An 18,607-nucleotide genomic window follows, 5' to 3' on the forward strand; every position below is an offset into this window, starting at 1 on the left:
GGAAGGCAACTCCCAAAGAAGTAGACTTTTATCATGTGGCGTCATATTATTGAAAGTTGCCCCTCTAAAATGGTATAATGAGACAATTCCTTAATATGGGAAACTTTCGTCATGTGACAGTTTTAAGAGTGGATGTAATCATCGTTTGTTGATATGATTTAATCCAGAAATACTCATATTTATTTATACTTTATTTATAAACATGTTGTATATTTATTTTATTATTCTTAATAATTTAATCCCATTAAGAAAAATTTTATTAATAAAATGGAGATAAGACTTACCTTATGAATAATATAACATTAATACAAGTTGACGCTTTCATACATATATTTTTTGAAAGGTAAATTTCGCTGAAAAATTCGTGTCGCGATTCGATAACGAAAGGTCTAGTATACGTTGTCTTAACCGGATTCGCGCTAAAGAGCTCACTCGAAGTAGAAATGGTTATTTCAAATACCCGATGGGGGTAAACCCCCTACTAATCCGCCCGAAGACACGACGGTTAATAGGAGTAAACCCTGTCCCTTCAGACTTGAACCTGGGTAAATCCAAGCTAATCCCTCACAAATGGACTTCCTTATGTCCTCCCAAGGCTTGAACACAAGACCTTGTATATGGGGATAGTCTTTTAACCATTGAACTAATGCTCAAGGACATACATGATATAGACCCTCACTTAATTTTATAGATTATCGTCACAACACCACGTAATGAAACAAAAAACGAAAAATATTAGAAATGTGGTTTAAAACCGTATATCTATCGGGCGGGTTCTAAAACTAGTGTTGACATATATCTCAATCATATTTTAGTATACTAAGAAGATCTCAACCTTAAGTTCCAATATTCATTTTTTAAATAAATGTTAATTATTTCTAAATTAAGTAACAAAACAGAATATATGAAACAGAAATGTAAAATAACATCGAAAACACAAAGTTATAATTTTCAATTAATTCTTTTAATTGAATAAAAAACAAAAATCACAAGTAGTTGCAGAACAAAAACGTAACTACTTGATCGAAAGTTACAACTCTATTATCTAATTCTATTTTAACTATTAGCCCAAGCTGAGTATAAAAACATAACACGGGTCCATATGAGACTAGATGGTTTTCACCCATTTATTATTTTTTTTTTTCTCTAAATTTTTATATGTTAGAAAGAATTCATTGAAAAGTCTTTTGGGTGGGTTGAGATGGATTTTCAATTTTAAGAAAATTTTTTCCTTATTTCATTTAAAAACTTTAATGATATATAGATATAAGTTATTGTTTTCACTTTTCTTTAAAACCATGGAAAGATATAGTGTATCCATATAGTTATTGTTTACAGTTTTCTTTCACTTTAATGATATCTAAATATAGGTATTGTTGACTTTTCTTTACGAATGATTTTCAACTTGATAGAATTCCTGATATGATATGCGGCTGGTGTTGTCAGATTGAATTCGTTTTCCCCTAGTAGTGCATCCACGAGGGCCGAGGCTAATGTCTTGGGCCTGATCATGTGGCTCCTCCTTACACGTTCGATTATTCTGTTTTTCTTGATTTAGGCTCTCAACAAATTGTGTATGTGAAATCTCTTTCAAAAAAATGTGAGTTTCTTTTGCTGTTTTACTAGAGAAAAGGGTAGCCACAAGCAATATCGAAGCCTCTTCATTTGAACAATTTAGTCCTTCATAATACCAAGAAATATACACAATCGACTTCCGATTTGAGTTCACCAACACTTCAACAAACTCCTTCATGACCACCTAAGCGTCTTCCCAAATGTCGTCTTTGTCTCTCTACTCAAATGCGACAACATTGTATTTTTTGAACGACTTATAAAATATTTCTGTTAAATATCTTTTGAGGGTTTTTACACGCAATAATAAACCTGTTATATAACATCCCGAACTCTTTTATTCATTTCGTTGGCTTTAACCATCAGTCAATGTTGACCTATCATTAGATGACCTTAAATTATAGGTGGATATTTATGGTGTTAATTGTTATGTGTTTATGTGGACAAATTTGGGTAGATGTTCCCATTTAGTGTGATTAACAATGTTGATAAATATTTATCATAATGCTTGTAAATGTGGTATCTTCAATTATACTAAAACACAGTTGATCTAATAACTTATCGACCAATCACAGTTCTCGATTTCTTAATGTTGACTTTTGTTTTTAATTTTGACTTTAATTTACACTTTTTTGTTTTCCATCATAAATTTACACTTTTTACCTAATAATTTTAATATAATAAATAAATAATAATAGCTAATATTTATCCAATAAAATAATAAATAATATATATCTAATAATAATATGTTCTAACATATAAATACAAAATTAAGTAATTAAAAATAAATAAAATCTAATGTAAATATATTAAGATTTTAAGAGTAATTATACTATTATTTTGGTTGAAGTGCTTCTTAGTAATTGTCATAACGCATGTAAGAAAAGTAAAGCATATAAAAATATAAATTATTATAGGAAAAACATAGAACATTGTCATATTCTAATTGAGATATTTAAGATATTTTTCATCTAAATATACAATATTATTTTCAATAGTGTAAAATTAGAATGTAATACACCATATGTAACAATAAAGCAAATAAATTGATAGTGAACTATTATGATTTTTTAATGTTCAAATATCGCTAAGTATGTCACAATTTACAACTTTGATAGACATTATACTTTGTAATATTCAAATATCGTAAAACATGTCACACTAAACAACTCCGATAAACATATTTTTAAAAATATTTTAATATAAAACTCAAAGTGTTGATATATAGATCAAGTTTTTACTACCCAAAATAGTATATTAAATTTTAAACTATAATAATTTAACATCCAATATTAATAACGTCGTAAATCTCGTGTATTAGACACGAGTTTAAAATCTAGTGTATTCACTATAGCATCTATAATATAACTAAAAGAGAAGGTTGGAGGTACACTTGGCACCCCTAATCTCCCTCTTTGAACCTAATCCTCTCTCTTTATTAATCCTCTATTTTTTTAATATTTTATTTAATTAATAAATGACCGACCTTATTATTAATTAAAAACTATTTTTATCCTTAAAAGTCTTTCAGAAATTATTTATCTATATAAACAATCTAGAAAAACCCTCACATATATTCAACAAAAAAACCTACAGCCAAAAAAAAAAAAACTACGATCGACTACCAAAAGGGTTTTTATATTTATATATTTTGTTCATATATAATAATAATTATTGTTATTAACCTTTAACTCTTTTGTTGTTGTTATTATTATCTCTTTTAATTTAGTTTGTTTTCTATTATAGGTTCGTTATGACTTATTCTTGAACAACAAAAAATAACACCACATTAGTTTATCTTGAAGATCTTAAGCCAACAGATGTTAATCATCATCTACGAATCCGTGTTGTGCATGTATGGACTGTTTTGGAGTGAAATAACCCGGAGAAAATCAAAACGTTCGAGATGGTCTTTGTTGATGAATTGGTATATATTTTTCAAATTATATACTTTGTTGCAAATTTTTTATTTAACTAAATTTGAAGGAAAAAAAGGGTAAATTGTAATCAATATTTATATGGAGTTAATTTTCATATGTTTCTTCTTTAGCTTTCGTATTGATTAAGTTGTGATATTGGTCATATTGATGGTTACTCGAATCATATTAGCTTTGATTAACATATTTTGAGATTACCCGTTCATTGAACGGGTCTGAGCACTAGTCGAATAATATTAGATGTCCTAAATGGAATATTTGAGGTTACCGTTTGGGTAATAATATTAGAAGGGTGTTAAGTGTTAATTAAAAAAAAAACCCTAAAAGTCATCCTATTTTGTCAAGCTTAAGTCAATCTATCTCTTTAAGTTCATATTTTGTCAAGCTTTTGGTTGAATCTATTTCTGTTCAACCATATGTTTATATGTTACTAAACTATTTATATAGTTCACATCACGTAATTCTAATGAAATATGTTCGTTATCGTTTCTTCATATATAAAGTGTATTATATAGTTTTTTATACAGCTCGCGCATCGCGCGGGTCAAAAACCTAGTATATATATACATATACATATAATATAACTAAAAGAGGGTTGGGGGTACACTTGACACCCTTAATTTCTCTCTTTGAGCCTAACTTTTTCTCCTAATTAATCCTATATTTTTCTATATTATTTTAATTAAAATTTTCTCACGATCTACACAAATTAAATAGCTACCCTCTTAACAACAATTTGCTTCCAATACGATATCCAACCACGTTTTTTCCTTTATGTTCTTTAACCTCAAGCTGATGGTTTCTCTTTATAATTCCTAATACCCGTACGATATACGGGATTAACATTTTGTGTAGATATCAATGTTTATATATCATGACATCCATATCTTAATCTTAATCTACCAATATATATATAACAAGGTTCTAAATTCTTTTATGGATAAACAAGAACCGCTAGATAAGTTTAAACTTTTAGTTACAACCCTTAGATCAAAATAATTGTATCGTTACCAAATTTATCATTGAAAAAACACAACATTAGCCCTTGTAGTTTGTATAATTAAATCTTAGTATACTTAACTTAATATTTTATTTTTACTTTTTTTTTGCTGCCGACTTCATCAAAGAAAAACCAAAATTTTTGGACTTTTTTTTCCTTAGCCCAATACCAAAAAAAGAAGTTGTATATTCAACTTAATATTTTATTTACTTTTTTTTTTTAAGTCGGCTTCACCAGAATAAAACCAAAGTTTTTGGACTTTCTTTTTCCCCTTAACACAATACAAAAAAAAAAAAAGTTTTGCTAATTTTTCACACTTGGAGCTTTGAAAATTTATTAAATAAAAATTTATTTAAAGATTTTAAGGTTTTTATTAATACATGTTTTATCAAATACATAGGAGGTTAATGACATTTAATATAGTACCATTCAAATACAGAATTTACAAATCTCAATATATTTGATGTAAAATTACTTTCAAATTTTTTAAAAAAGTTTAATTATGAACACATATAATAGACTTTTTGAGCCTAAAAACTTGTGAAAAGATAAGATGACAGGGGTGATAGGTCATATAAGGTGATATATCATAGAGTGTTATAGTCAAATGTTTTAGCCATACGGGCTCCGTCATCTGGTTTAAAAATTCGCCGAAATTATAACGAATGACATCTCTAAGAAAACCCATATAATTTTTATAATTTATCGATGTACGATTTTTGAGATAAAATATTTTGAATTAGCTAGAGAAATAAAATGATTTATGAAGGAGCTATGTTATCAATAGTGGTGCTATAGCGGTTAGCGATCCTCAAGCAAAATAGTGGTCAAGTAGCGGTCCCGTTATTATCAGCGCTATTTTACCAATATCGGTGCTTATATCGGTCCAAAGAATGGTAAAATAGCGGTGATATAGCGATTTTTTTTTCAATTTTTTTAAAAAAATTTAACTATGAGCACATATAGTAGACTTTTTGACGCTTAAAGTTTAAGAAAGAACTTTTAAAACTGAATTCTTAAATAGAGGTGAAAAAAATAAGATGACACAGGTGATAGATCACAATGTGTGATAGTTCATAGGAGGTGATATATCATAGAGTGTGATAGCCAAATGCTTTAGCCATACTGGCTCCGCCCTCAGATTTAAAAATTCGCTGAAAATATAACGAATGACATCTCTAAGAAGACCCATATAATTTTTATAATTTATTGCTGTACGATTTTTGAGATAAAATATTTTGAATGATTTAGAGGAATAAAATGATTTATGGAGGAGGAGTTATGTCATCAATAGCGTTGCTATAGCAGTGCTATATCGGTGCTATAATGGTCAACGGTCCTCAAGCAAAATAGCAGTCAAAATAGCGGTCCAGCTATTATCGGCGCATTTTACCAATATCGGTGCTATAGCGGTCCAAATAGTGGTAAAATAGCGTTGCTATAGCGTTTTTTTTTTGCCCAAACTTGAAAGAAACACTAAATTTTGTAAGTATTAACACTAATGTTTCAAATATTGACATTTTTAAGCTTGACTTTTGATATTTCTATTAAGTATAAAGTATTAATTGATATTTTTATTAAATATTAAGTATTATATATATATATATTGCATAATATTTTAATTACTGCTACATCTCATCGCTATAACCAATATATCATATATCGGACCTTGACTGCTACACCGCTATTTTAGTAATTAACTACTTAGTGGAAGAGAGATAAATGAGTGGTTGAGAATTGAGAAAAGTGAAAAATGAATGATTGAGATGTATATAGATGTATTGTACATTATGCATTAATAGGCGTACATTGGTGAAAAGTTAAAAATTTTGTAGAGAACAAATGTTTTATAATGTAGTAGAGATAAAGTCATGAAATTTCATGTTTTTTCTTTTCTGTATATAATAATATAGAGACATATTTCAACTTTGATTGTAAATGTAATATTGTTTAATGAAATTTTGTTTATTTATAAATTAACTCATTTGAGCAAAATATTAATTTACCACTCTTGCATCATATTATTAATTAGTCCATTTCAAAATATTTTATCTATGTTTGTCAATTTACGATATTATACAACGATAATATGTCATTAATTAAATATAATCTCTCGCGTATTACGCGGGACAATAATCTAGTATATACTATAAGACAGTTGAACTAATAATTTATTAACCAATCAAATCGCTCAATTTTATCAAATTGATTCTCGCTTATGTCATCATTTAGATTAACTATAAATTAAAACTCCTAATAATCATTATCCAAATATATTATTATATTGGTATTTATATTATTTTGTAGAAAAAGTCTCATTAATTTACACATTTTTGTTTTCCATCAATAATTTACACTTTTTAACCTTAAATATTTAATTTATATTTATTTGTAGCCATCAATTTGAGAATTTTTTTCTTAAATTTTTTAAAAACGTTACAAAAAGTATTTATATTTAATTATTTAATGTTACAATTGTCACTCAAATCAAAAGTCCTAATTGTTATCAAACAATATGAAAACAATCCTAATTGTTATCTAATTATCATAGGAAAGTAATTGAAAATAAACATATTCATGTTATGGGTCGTATCATGATCAAACACATATACTTATATGTTAATTACAGGATTACAAGTATGTTTATATTTTAATTCTTAATAATCTTTCATAATAATATCACATTATGAGTACAATTGGTTTCAAAAAAATTATATAATAGAGAAATTATTGTAGCATTTGCCTTGTGGATTGACAACGACAAACAATCCCATCAATATGTATTAGCTAATAATGACAGTGACGAACATGTCGTTATTGTACTACAACTTGCAAAGTATAACACTTAGAACCGTATATTTTCAAAATTATAAGTTTTTATGAATTAAATGTATGAATATCTAATATTGATAATATCGTAAACCCCGTGTCCAGTGTCGGACACGGGTCTAAAATCTAGTTTTGAACTATATTACGATCTAGTTTAATAATTGTAATCCATACAAATATCCATATATTATGACATGAATAAATAACACGCAAAAAGCTATTTAGATAAATTACTGAAAATCATGAACAAATACACCTCATGTTGACGTGCTTTGTTAGTAACAATATGAGTATATAATTATACAAAGCTAAAATTATTATCATTAAAATCAAATATACAAATATATGATGATGTATGTATAGTAATCAAAGAAAAATAAACAGAAGTATGGAAAGATATAATATATAGTATTACATACCATTACGTATTTCCGTGATTCAACATTTCAACTAATGTGAGTAATACAACTTGATTGAATTTTTTTTTTCTTTTTTGTAGAGGAGTAAAAGTGATGGACTTTAGTCCATGGTAACCGTCGAAGTGAATGGATTTTACATGTATTATGTATCAACAACATAGTTTCCTAATATGATACAAACTTCCTTCTAAAATTAAGAACGAATGAGATTTTGTTTAGAATTAGATATAATGTGCATGTTAATAAACACACGTGTCGTTTAAATATTGTGCCACATGTCGTATTAAGAAAACTTAAATCCTGTTTTAGTTTATTGATAGATTGCATATTAAATTGCTTAGTATTAATGTATTATATAAGGTTCCTGTTTTTGTAACCATGTAGTAATATTTAACACTTTATATACTTTTGAAACAAAAATCCATGTCTATGTCATCGTAATATTTGTTTTTGGGTTTTTTTTAGACACACATATATTTTTAAATATTTTTTCAATCATTAAATTTATAGGCCGACCTTATATTAACAAATCTCCCGAAATTTATATTATTATTATCTATTGTATTATATTATATTTATATATATACAACCTAGAAAAAAAACCCCACATATCCCCAACCAAAAACAAAAACCTACGACTAAAACAAAAAAAAATAGTCGCCTACCAAGAAGTTGACTACCTAGAGGGTTTATTTTTTTTAAATATATTTTGTTCATATTTAATCATTATTAGTATTATTGTTTAGCATTGAATTCTTATGTTATTGTAATTATTATCTTTATTAATTTAGTTTATTTTCCATTATAGGTTCATTATGGTTTATTCTTTAACAACAAAAAATAAGACCATATTAGTTCATTTTGAAGATCTTAAGTCAATACATGTTAACCATCATCTACAACTTCGTGTTGTGCATGTATGAACTTTTTCGGAGTGAAACAACCCAAAGAAAATCAAAACGTTCGAGTTATATGTACTTTTCAAATTATATATATTTTTTTAGTTTTCATAATTATAGTCTTAAATTTTTGCTTGTGTTTGTCTTAAATTTAGATATAACAAACTACAAATCTTTTATTTAATTAAAGTTGAAAAAAAGAGTTAACTAGATTCAACATTTATATTGAGTTAATTTTCATTTGTTTCCTTCTTTAGTTTTCGTAATTATAGTCTAAAATTGTTGTTTGTGTTTGTCTTAAGTTTAGATATAACAAACGACAAATTTTTTATTTAACTAAAGTTGAAAAAAAAAAGGGTTAACTATATTCAATATTTATATGATAATTTTCATATGTTTTCTTCTTTAGTTTTCGAATTGATTAAGTTATCATATTGGTTCTAATGATTTTGTTGCTTTCACGGTGATTATAATATTTAATATAAACATTGAATCTTGGCAGTGGAATCTGCCCATGAGGAATTACTGAACCACGAAGCTTAATTCTTCGAAAAATTAGTTTATTACGCATTACTTCTTCAACTTTTTTCCTTATTTGAATCGTTTTATGTTAAATTTTTAGGTATTTTAATTTTATTTGGTATCTATTTAATATACTTGAATTCCATTTTTGTAAAAACTTTGATTATAATATTTTAAGATTACCCGTTCATTGGACGGGTCTGAAGACTAGTGTATATATATATATTATAAAAAATAGAGCTCGTCTTTATGTTGTGGTTCTTGCGCCAAACAATTTTTGTAGTTTTTCTTTCTAGCCGTCTAAACCATGAAGTTATAAAAAAAATAAAGCTTGTCTTTATGTTGTGGTTCTTGCGCCAAACAATTTTTGTAGTTTTTCTTTCTAGCCGTCTAAACCATGAAGTTATAAAAAAAAATAGTTTTATTTGTTTGATCTCCTCTTGGTTGTCGAGTAGTCAGGATGAAAGTAGGAGATTGAGTTGTCTTTTTTGACTTTTATATTTACCTATACGAAATAGGATTTATATATGCCTCCAGTTTTTCAAAAGACAGAGAAAGTAAATAGTAAACACCAACTGCCATTTTCAATGGGTTTAGGTCCTAATACTTTAACGGTGTATAATGAAGGTTGAGATGTAAACAGTGTTATCTCTATCTAGGGAGAGAGACTATTTCCCAGTTTTATCTAAATAATTGAAAAAAACATTCAAATTCTCAAAAGATAAAATTCTGTTAAAATTGCTCTATACAATATACCAGTAATATTAAACTGAGTTAGGATAAACATATGAGATTCTAAATTGGTTGGAGGTCAATTAGCTTTGAATTACACTAATACTGAAAATATAAAACTTTATACACATTGAAGGGTTGCTACGACCACCTTTGGCCTCTTTGTAGCTCCGCCCCTGAGTTCTATGATCATTTTTGTTGAATATAACTTTGAGAAATCAGATGGTCTTTGTTGATGAATTGGTATATATTTTTCAAATTATATACTTTGTTGCAAATTTTTTATTTAACTAAATTTGAAGGAAAAAAAGGGTAAACTGTAATCAATGTTTATATGGAGTTAATTTTCATATGTTTCTTCTTTAGCTTTCGTATTGATTAAATTGTGATGTTGGTCATATTGATGGTTACTCAAATCATATTAGCTTTGATTAACAAATTTTGAGATTACCCATTCATTGAACGGGTCTAAGCACTAGTCGAATAATATTAGATGTCCTAAATGGAATATTTGAGGTTACCTTTTGAGTAATAATATTAGAAGGGTGTTAAGTGTTAATTAAATAAAAAAAAGCCCTAAAAGTCATCCTAGTGTATTCTTGTGTCTAGTCGATCAAAAGGAAAAAGAAACAGATTGGTGTCTATATTTGCAGCCCCAAGGGAAAAAAAAAGCCTTGTTTTGGAGTTTTATTCTTTCTCTTTAAGGAGTTATCTAATTGTCTCTTGTATTTTCATTCAAGATGAATAAGGGTACAAATATAGGAGAGAGATCAAATAAGAAGGTGTCTTAAAGAGAGAAGAGAGAAAAGGTCTTATGAACCAATCAGAACGTGATATGTGGATTTAAAAAAAAAACGCGGTGACATTTTTGTAAATAAATTAAACTTTTGTCAGCCTGGTTTCGGGTCAGCTTGGGTCTGGGTCAGCTTCGGTTATGATCAGCTTGGTTGGGTCAGCTTAGTCAGCCTGGGTTATGAGTCAGCTTGGTCAGCCTGGAATCTGGGTCAGCTTGGGATCTACATTTGTGTAGATTATGTGTAGTTTTGTGTCAAGCTGACCCAACCTGACCCAGACCCCAAGCTGACCCAACCCAACCCTAAGCTGACCCAAAACTCATGATCTACATTTATGTAGATTGTGTCAAGCTGATCCAACCCAAGCTAACCAAGCTGACCCAACCTGAACCAGTCCCTAAGCTGACCCAACCCAACCCCAAGCTGACCCAACCTGACCCCAAGCTGACCAAAATCTATAATCTACATTTGTGTAAATTGTGTCAAGCTGATCCAACCCAACCTGAACTAGACCCCAAGCTGACCCAACCTGACCCAAAACCCATAATCTACATTTGTGTAGATTGTGTCAAGCTGACCAACCAAGCTAACCCAGAATCCAAGCTGACCAAACCAAGCTGAAGCTGACCTACCAAGCTGACCAATAACCCAGGCTGACCAAGCTTCAAAAAAGTTTGATTTATTTACCAAAATGCCACCGCGTATTTTTTTTCATTTTGACACATGTCGCGTTCTAATTGGCCTATAGGACCTTCTCTCCTTAAGACACCTTCTTTCAGGATCTCTACCCACAAATATATATATATATATATAAAAGTTTTAGCTAAAATAAAATAGGTATTACTTTTAAAACAAATAATACACAATAAATTTCTTTTCACTGAAAATTATCGTGCATCATGTAAAGTATCGTGTTTGTAAATTTTTGTGCATCAATTTAACCATAATCTAAAGGTCAAGATATTGTCTTATTTATTTTATTTTAATACTTGTTTTACAATACCCAACCCATATATATATATATATAGTTGGTAGTAATAAATAGTATTAAGGAAATTGTAGTCATTTTTGTCCTAGCCATATACTTCAATGCAGTAAGATACAAAAGTTGGTTGTTTGTTGTTTGTTGGGTATTTTGGCTTATTGTCGTTTTCTACACACAAGAAAAAATTGAGATGTTGTTTCAAGTCATGAAGTCGAACAGAAGTAGAAAAATAAAATTGAGTTGTCTTAGTTCTCTTTCAACGTCAGTAAATTAATATATATTATTACTAGATTAAACTGTCACACCCCACTTTAAGCGGAATCATAGGATATGACGAAAAGATATAGCATAGCACATGAAATTTATATTAGAGTTATACTAAATGAAATCCAAATAAAAGTAGTTTTCACAAGCGGAAAGTCTAGGCAACACGCCTCAAATAGCAAAAGAAGTAGCAAATAGCAAATAATGTTCAATGTTCAAATGCAATCTAGGAGTCCATGAATGATCCTTTTATTAGTCTTCCTAAAGTCCTTATGCTCAGTCTCCTTAAGCATTGTTATTACTTGAAAATGAATGCTCGAAAATGTCATCATAATGTTGGTGAGTTCGTAGGTTTAAATGAATACAAATGAATTTGCTGTGCATGATATATGAGGTTTGGACAATAGTGTAAATATAAACACGTAGTAGCATGTATGCATACCAAATACTGATCAATGCCATCATAGTTATCCAACAACACAACCCCATAACTCCTGCCAACAAATACAACCCCATAACTACTGCCAACAACTCAATCACACATGGTACACCAACAAACTACCAGCTGGAGTATAAAGTTGGTTAATAGTTATCAAATAGTCTTCCATAGATATCGACAGACATCTATTGCATCATAGAAATCAACACAAGCAAGCTAGCATACACATTTCATAATTACACGTATTTGTCCAAGAAAACAAACTAGTTTTGGCACACCTAATAAAAGAAATGAAAAATGTTTTGAGCATCATTTTCCCCCAAAGAAATAAAATAAAAAGGGACCACAAAACTCACCTCAATTAGCAATCAGTTGTGCAAAGTCCAAAAGATCACTAGAATCTACATAACATATATATGTACAAGTTACAATTATGGACATGGTCAATAACCGTCCATTGTAACCCACATTTGATGATATACATATATGGCTACTTTCAAAATATTCACAACTGATTTGTCATGTATTATTAAGTTACAAGTCACATAACTTAATATAGTGTATTTGTTTTAATGATATACCATTGGTTTCTACAAGTTCATATTCACTGAAATTTTTGATAACTTTATCTATTTTTTATTAGAATGAAATGAACAATTCAAGATTTCAAATCTTAACCACTATAACCTTAGAGTGTTATATACTTACATGAATTTTTACTTAATTTATTTGGCACGTTAACTATTTTTAAAAATTCCATAATTACAGACCAGTCAGAAAATTCACTGTTCGCGCATAGAAATGTTTTATAAAAGTTAAGGATCTTCGAAGCTTCAAAAAAACCCATTTTTTTTACTGTAAACTCTTAACATCATAAAAATGTTTTTGGAAAAAAATAAACTTCCAGTTCATAAAATCGACCAAGATATGACTATTTGAAGTCGACTCAAATCTGTTCGGAAAACTCAGCTTTGCGTATTTTTGTTATAAAATTCATTTGACAACCTTAAACTTCATGTTTTGACACGAAACCAATTCCAACAGAAAGTACACTTTGTGAACTTAATTTTAGACACCAAAAACGTGACTTAACCATCTTCCATGACCAAGATACGACCTTTCAAAGTTAGCAAACTGAATCTGTCCAGATTCTGAAATAACTCAAACTTACTGTTTTAAAGACTACTCCAATTAAATACTTATATATAAAATTTCAAATCTTTCCCACACCTATGTAGGTCAGTCAATAACACGTCTTCATAGCTATATAAATCTTTCAGATTGTCTTTATGATTTTGTCAACATTTAAATTTATAACAACACATAGCTTTATAACATTATGAATTCTACCATGCTCCATCGATTCCAAAATTTTATTTAGTTATTAACCATACTTTTAATTTATAAAAAAAAATCTTATATTATCTTTTGAAATTTGGCCATACATATACAGTCATCAAATAGATTACAAAGAATTTACATAAATATATATAATTTAATAAAAGATAGAGATTAGAAATTTTACCACCAAAGTCGATGATCACTTCTTACGATACCTTTACAAAATAAAATAGATATAATTTATAAGAATTTTAACCATACATTATTATATAAAAGATCTTTTAAAAACATGAAGAAAAGTTAATTTAGACTCACCAAAATCCAAGAATTTTCTAGAATGATTGCTTTGATAATTGAGTGTTGAAGAAAATAAGATTTTGTGATGGTGTTTGGGTATTTGTATTCGACGGCAGTAAGCACACAAAGTTGTGTTTTAGTTTTTTGCTATGATCATTAATGATGAATATATATTTTATAAGTGTTGTGATAAATGTTGGAGTTAGTTTATAAGTAGACTCAATACATCATAAAATTCCTTGCCACCGTAAATTATAAGCTAATGATTAGGAAAAGTTGTTGTTGTAACATAAGTTGGTCACTTGGTTGTTTAAAGAATATATTACTATCATTATATTTGAATATTTAGGATTGTGATGGGATAGTCATCCCTTTTGACCGATTAATGAACAAAAATAATTTGTAAGGTGTTATAAGCTTTCTTCGAGTCTTAACTAATTCATGCATTATCATGGTCCAATTTTATTACCTTATAACTCTAAATAGCCAACGAGTAGTATTGCTGTTAAAGAATGAATGTGACTAACAACTATACGTCTAAATATTACGGGTATAGTTATAGTCATCTATGTTTAGGAAGATCAAATGTCTAAATCCTAGACTATTGGAATCCAAGTAATAAGAGCCACATATTGTAATGATCACCACATTTCTATGCTTGTTATACTACATAGGCACATTGACTAGTCAAAAATTTTGAAATGTAAGTTAGAGACTATCATAAATTACCAGTTTTGGTGACGGACGTCACATAAACCCGCACGTTATGCAGGGCTCACTAAAAGCGTAATTTAAATGTAACAGATAAATACATTTTTATTCATGATTTATGATAATATAAATAATTAGTTAGATTACAACTGATAAAATTATAATTTATGATTATATGATATATATCAAATATGTTAAAACATGACTAATGAAACGTAAATATTTATAAATCATATGCAAAGATGACACCTAAAAATACATAATTTTTTTAGTTATATATAAAGAATTAAATTTAAATAATTACTAAAATTTAATATATCTTTAGGACAGATTTAAGAGAACTTATATGATAGGATTAATTTGATTCAAGATGATATAGGTTTGCAACCGACTTATTATATACTAATTTACTGATTCAATATTTGTGCAACTTATTATATACAATTTTGTAGATTTATGATATGTTGCAGCAAACTTCACGTGAATAACAAATAACGGAAGAAGTTATTTTTAATAATTATAATGATGATTAGGATTAATGATTATAAATAATTTAAATGACATGGATAAACATATAACACCTTAAAATTAGGAAATTAATGAAAAAATGTCAACTTATAAAAAATCCTACATGGCATATTCTTATAAATACCAACTAAGCAAAAACATATCCTCTCTTAGTTATATAGAGAGATGGTGTATTGTTCTTTTTGAAACTAAAAGAGTAGACAAATTGGTTATTGTAGTTATGGGGTTTTTAGTCAAGCATACAAGAAATAAAATAATGATATTATAGGAGTAATTGGTTTGATTGGCGGTACAATACCCGGTGACTATCAATTGGGAAAGGATTCTCTAAAGTTCTCTCAACTTGGCTAGTTAAGTTGGGAAGATCTTGACCTTTGGATGAAAATCAAAGGTTAAGATTTAAAACTTATCTTTAAATCTTAACCCTTGTTTTTCATCCAAGGGAATCCTCTTCCATGCTTTGTCCAGTCATTTAGTTTGACTTATTTTAGTTATTGATCGTTATAAATTATCGAGAACACATAACAAACTTGGTAAACTACTATTACTTGTGGTTTGTGAAGTTTTTGAAGGTAAGATTACTTACTTTTGACACATGAAGGATACAACAAAACTTAGTTTTAAAATATTGAACCCTGATTTTATGTTGCTTAAAGTATCTCATATATATCTTAGGTGTGGGTTATATGAGAGAGGTTGACTGGGGTATTGTTCGTGCAGTTTTATGTAGTAATGAGATGTTTATTGCATGATTTACTTATGTAGCTTGTTGTTTAAGTTGTGAATGTTTTGTGCAGACTTGTTGACATAAAACACTAGACATGATTTAAGTTGTTATGTCACGTGCATGATAAGGGCCCTAGTGTTGATATGTAGATTTGGTTGCAACCTATTTGTGTAGATAAGTCTCGAGCATTGTGTTGAAAGAGTTAAGCTTAACCCACAATTAGCCTATTTAGGCTAGTTGTGCTGCGTTGATCACTCGGGGGCACTGTACATGTTTCCCATTTGACCCAATTAGCGTTGGTAGAGTAATTCCGAGTGAAGTGATTGACCACCAGTGTAGTAACGGGTTACTCATGGATTTGATTATGTCTATCCATAAAGACAATGATAGACCTCATAAGGTCTACCCATCTAGTTGGGTGTGAGGTTTCCTATATGGTCATGTGGCCGCCTCACACAACTTATTTGTGCAGATTTTATTTGTCACAACCTTTGTCTTGATTGTGTTGCTTGTGAAGTTAAGTGGCTAGTGTTAATATTAAAGGATTGTTAGGCACATTATAAGATTTGATATTTCTATTATGTAGATTGTGTTGATATATATTGTTGTTGTGCCTTTGTGTATGCATGAGTAGTTTTATAAATTGATTTAATTGGTAATCCTTTCATTAAACTAACCTGTTATTTTACTCAACTCCAAAAGCTGACACTTGTTTTTGTGGAAATGTTGTGCCCATAGGTTAGGCATTGATTAAGCGACTTGGTAGCATGCTTGTGAGATGGGTAGCTTCTACCGGAGCTTATGGATGTTGGCTTTAGTTACCCATAGTGCATTTATTTAAGTAGACCTATTTATTTAGCCGTTTGGCCGTTACTTTGTTGGTTTTGATTCCGTTAGGAATCAAATTGGATTTTTAAACATCGCTTCCGCAATTTGTTAACGATGTTATGTTTATAGTTGAAATTTTTTTTGAAATCCACATTTTTATAAGGCAAGGTGTTACAAGTGGTATCAGAGCAATAGTTTAAATGAACCATTGACCATAGGTGCAGGTCATGGACTTAGACTAATAGTGTTGTTGCGCATTTAAGCTTAGATAATTGTGCCTTGGCCTTAAGGAAGTTGATTTTAGGAGGAGACTGGGTTAAATGTGAGAGTAGAATTAAGGCCTTTATTCAGTCTATTGTTTGCATAACTTATTTGTTTAGCCTTATTTCCCGTACTTCTCGCTACATCCGTCACTAAATATTTCGGTGCGTTTGAAAAATAAACTCTTTTATATTTCGTTGTGTTGGATTTGATATTTGTGTTGAATTGGGAATTATAAGGAGTAAATGAGTAGATTTGATGTTTTTTCCAACGGAGGAGGTACAATCGGTGATACATGAGTGCGTAAACAGACACACATGTGAAATGATACAGTTACAATTATGGTCCGGAACATAATTGCAAATGTATCATGACATAAGTATGTTTGTGGTCATGCTTGTGTTCACTGATGTGTAATATGATTGAGTGGGTGAAAATCATATGTAGTGTTATATTTTTATATATTTAGAATAGTCAATATGCTGTAGCTCCAATGACATTAATGGCTGATATATATTTGAAGTAGAATATTCAATTAGATGAAAGAAGTTGATGATGAAAACCTCAAGTTCTTTTCCAAACACCTTTTGTGTGAATGTGCAGCATGCACAATCAGTGGTCGGTGGCTGATAATATATAGTAAGGAATGTCCCGATTGAGGTTGAGATAGCTGATGGTCGTAATTCTATGGTTCGCGATGGGTTATTTGATTGTTCTTTTGATATAGAGGGTCGTTCTTTTTCTATTGGCTTGTTGCCTACTACTATTGCTAGCTTTGATATATTATAATGTGTATGGATTGGATGTCTAAGAATGGTGTTGTTATTCTCTGTTCTAAGAAGATTGTGCGTATCACTACTCCAGATGGTGGTGTGGTTTTCGTTTATGGTGATTAGGGGTAGTGTGAAAATTATTTCTCTTGTGAAAGCTCTTAGGTGTATCCGATAAGGATCATTCTGATCATTTTCTGGCTTATGTGATTGATTCACGGAAGGCTAATCCTTCTATTTTTTTATGTTGATGTGGTATCTAGAGTTCCCAGATGTCTTTCCTGATGATCTTCCCGGTCTTCCTCCTAATAGGGAAGTAGAGTTTCATATTGATCTTATTCCTGGTGCTACTCCTTTTGCTAAAGCACCTTATCATTTTGCTCCTACTGAGATGAAGGAGTTGATGTATCAGCTCTAAGAGTTGCTTGATAAGGGGTTTATTTGTTCGAGTTCCTCGCCTTGGGGAGCACCTATTCTGTTTGTAAAGAAGAAGGATAGTTCTATGAGGGTTTGTCGATTACCGTGAGCTTAACAAGCGAACGGTGAAGAATAAATATCTTCTTCCTCGTATTGATGACTTATTTGATCAGTTGCAGGGCGCTTCTTTTTTTTTAAGATTGATTTACAGTCTGGTTACCATCAATTGAAGGTAAAGAAAGAAAGTGTTGCTAAGACAACTTTTCGTACTCATTATGGGCAATATGAGTTCTTGGTCATGCCTTTTGGTCTAACTAATGCTCCAGCTGCTTTCA

This window comes from Erigeron canadensis, chromosome 7, assembly GCF_010389155.1.
Source record: "Erigeron canadensis isolate Cc75 chromosome 7, C_canadensis_v1, whole genome shotgun sequence".
Lineage (NCBI taxonomy): Eukaryota > Viridiplantae > Streptophyta > Magnoliopsida > Asterales > Asteraceae > Erigeron > Erigeron canadensis.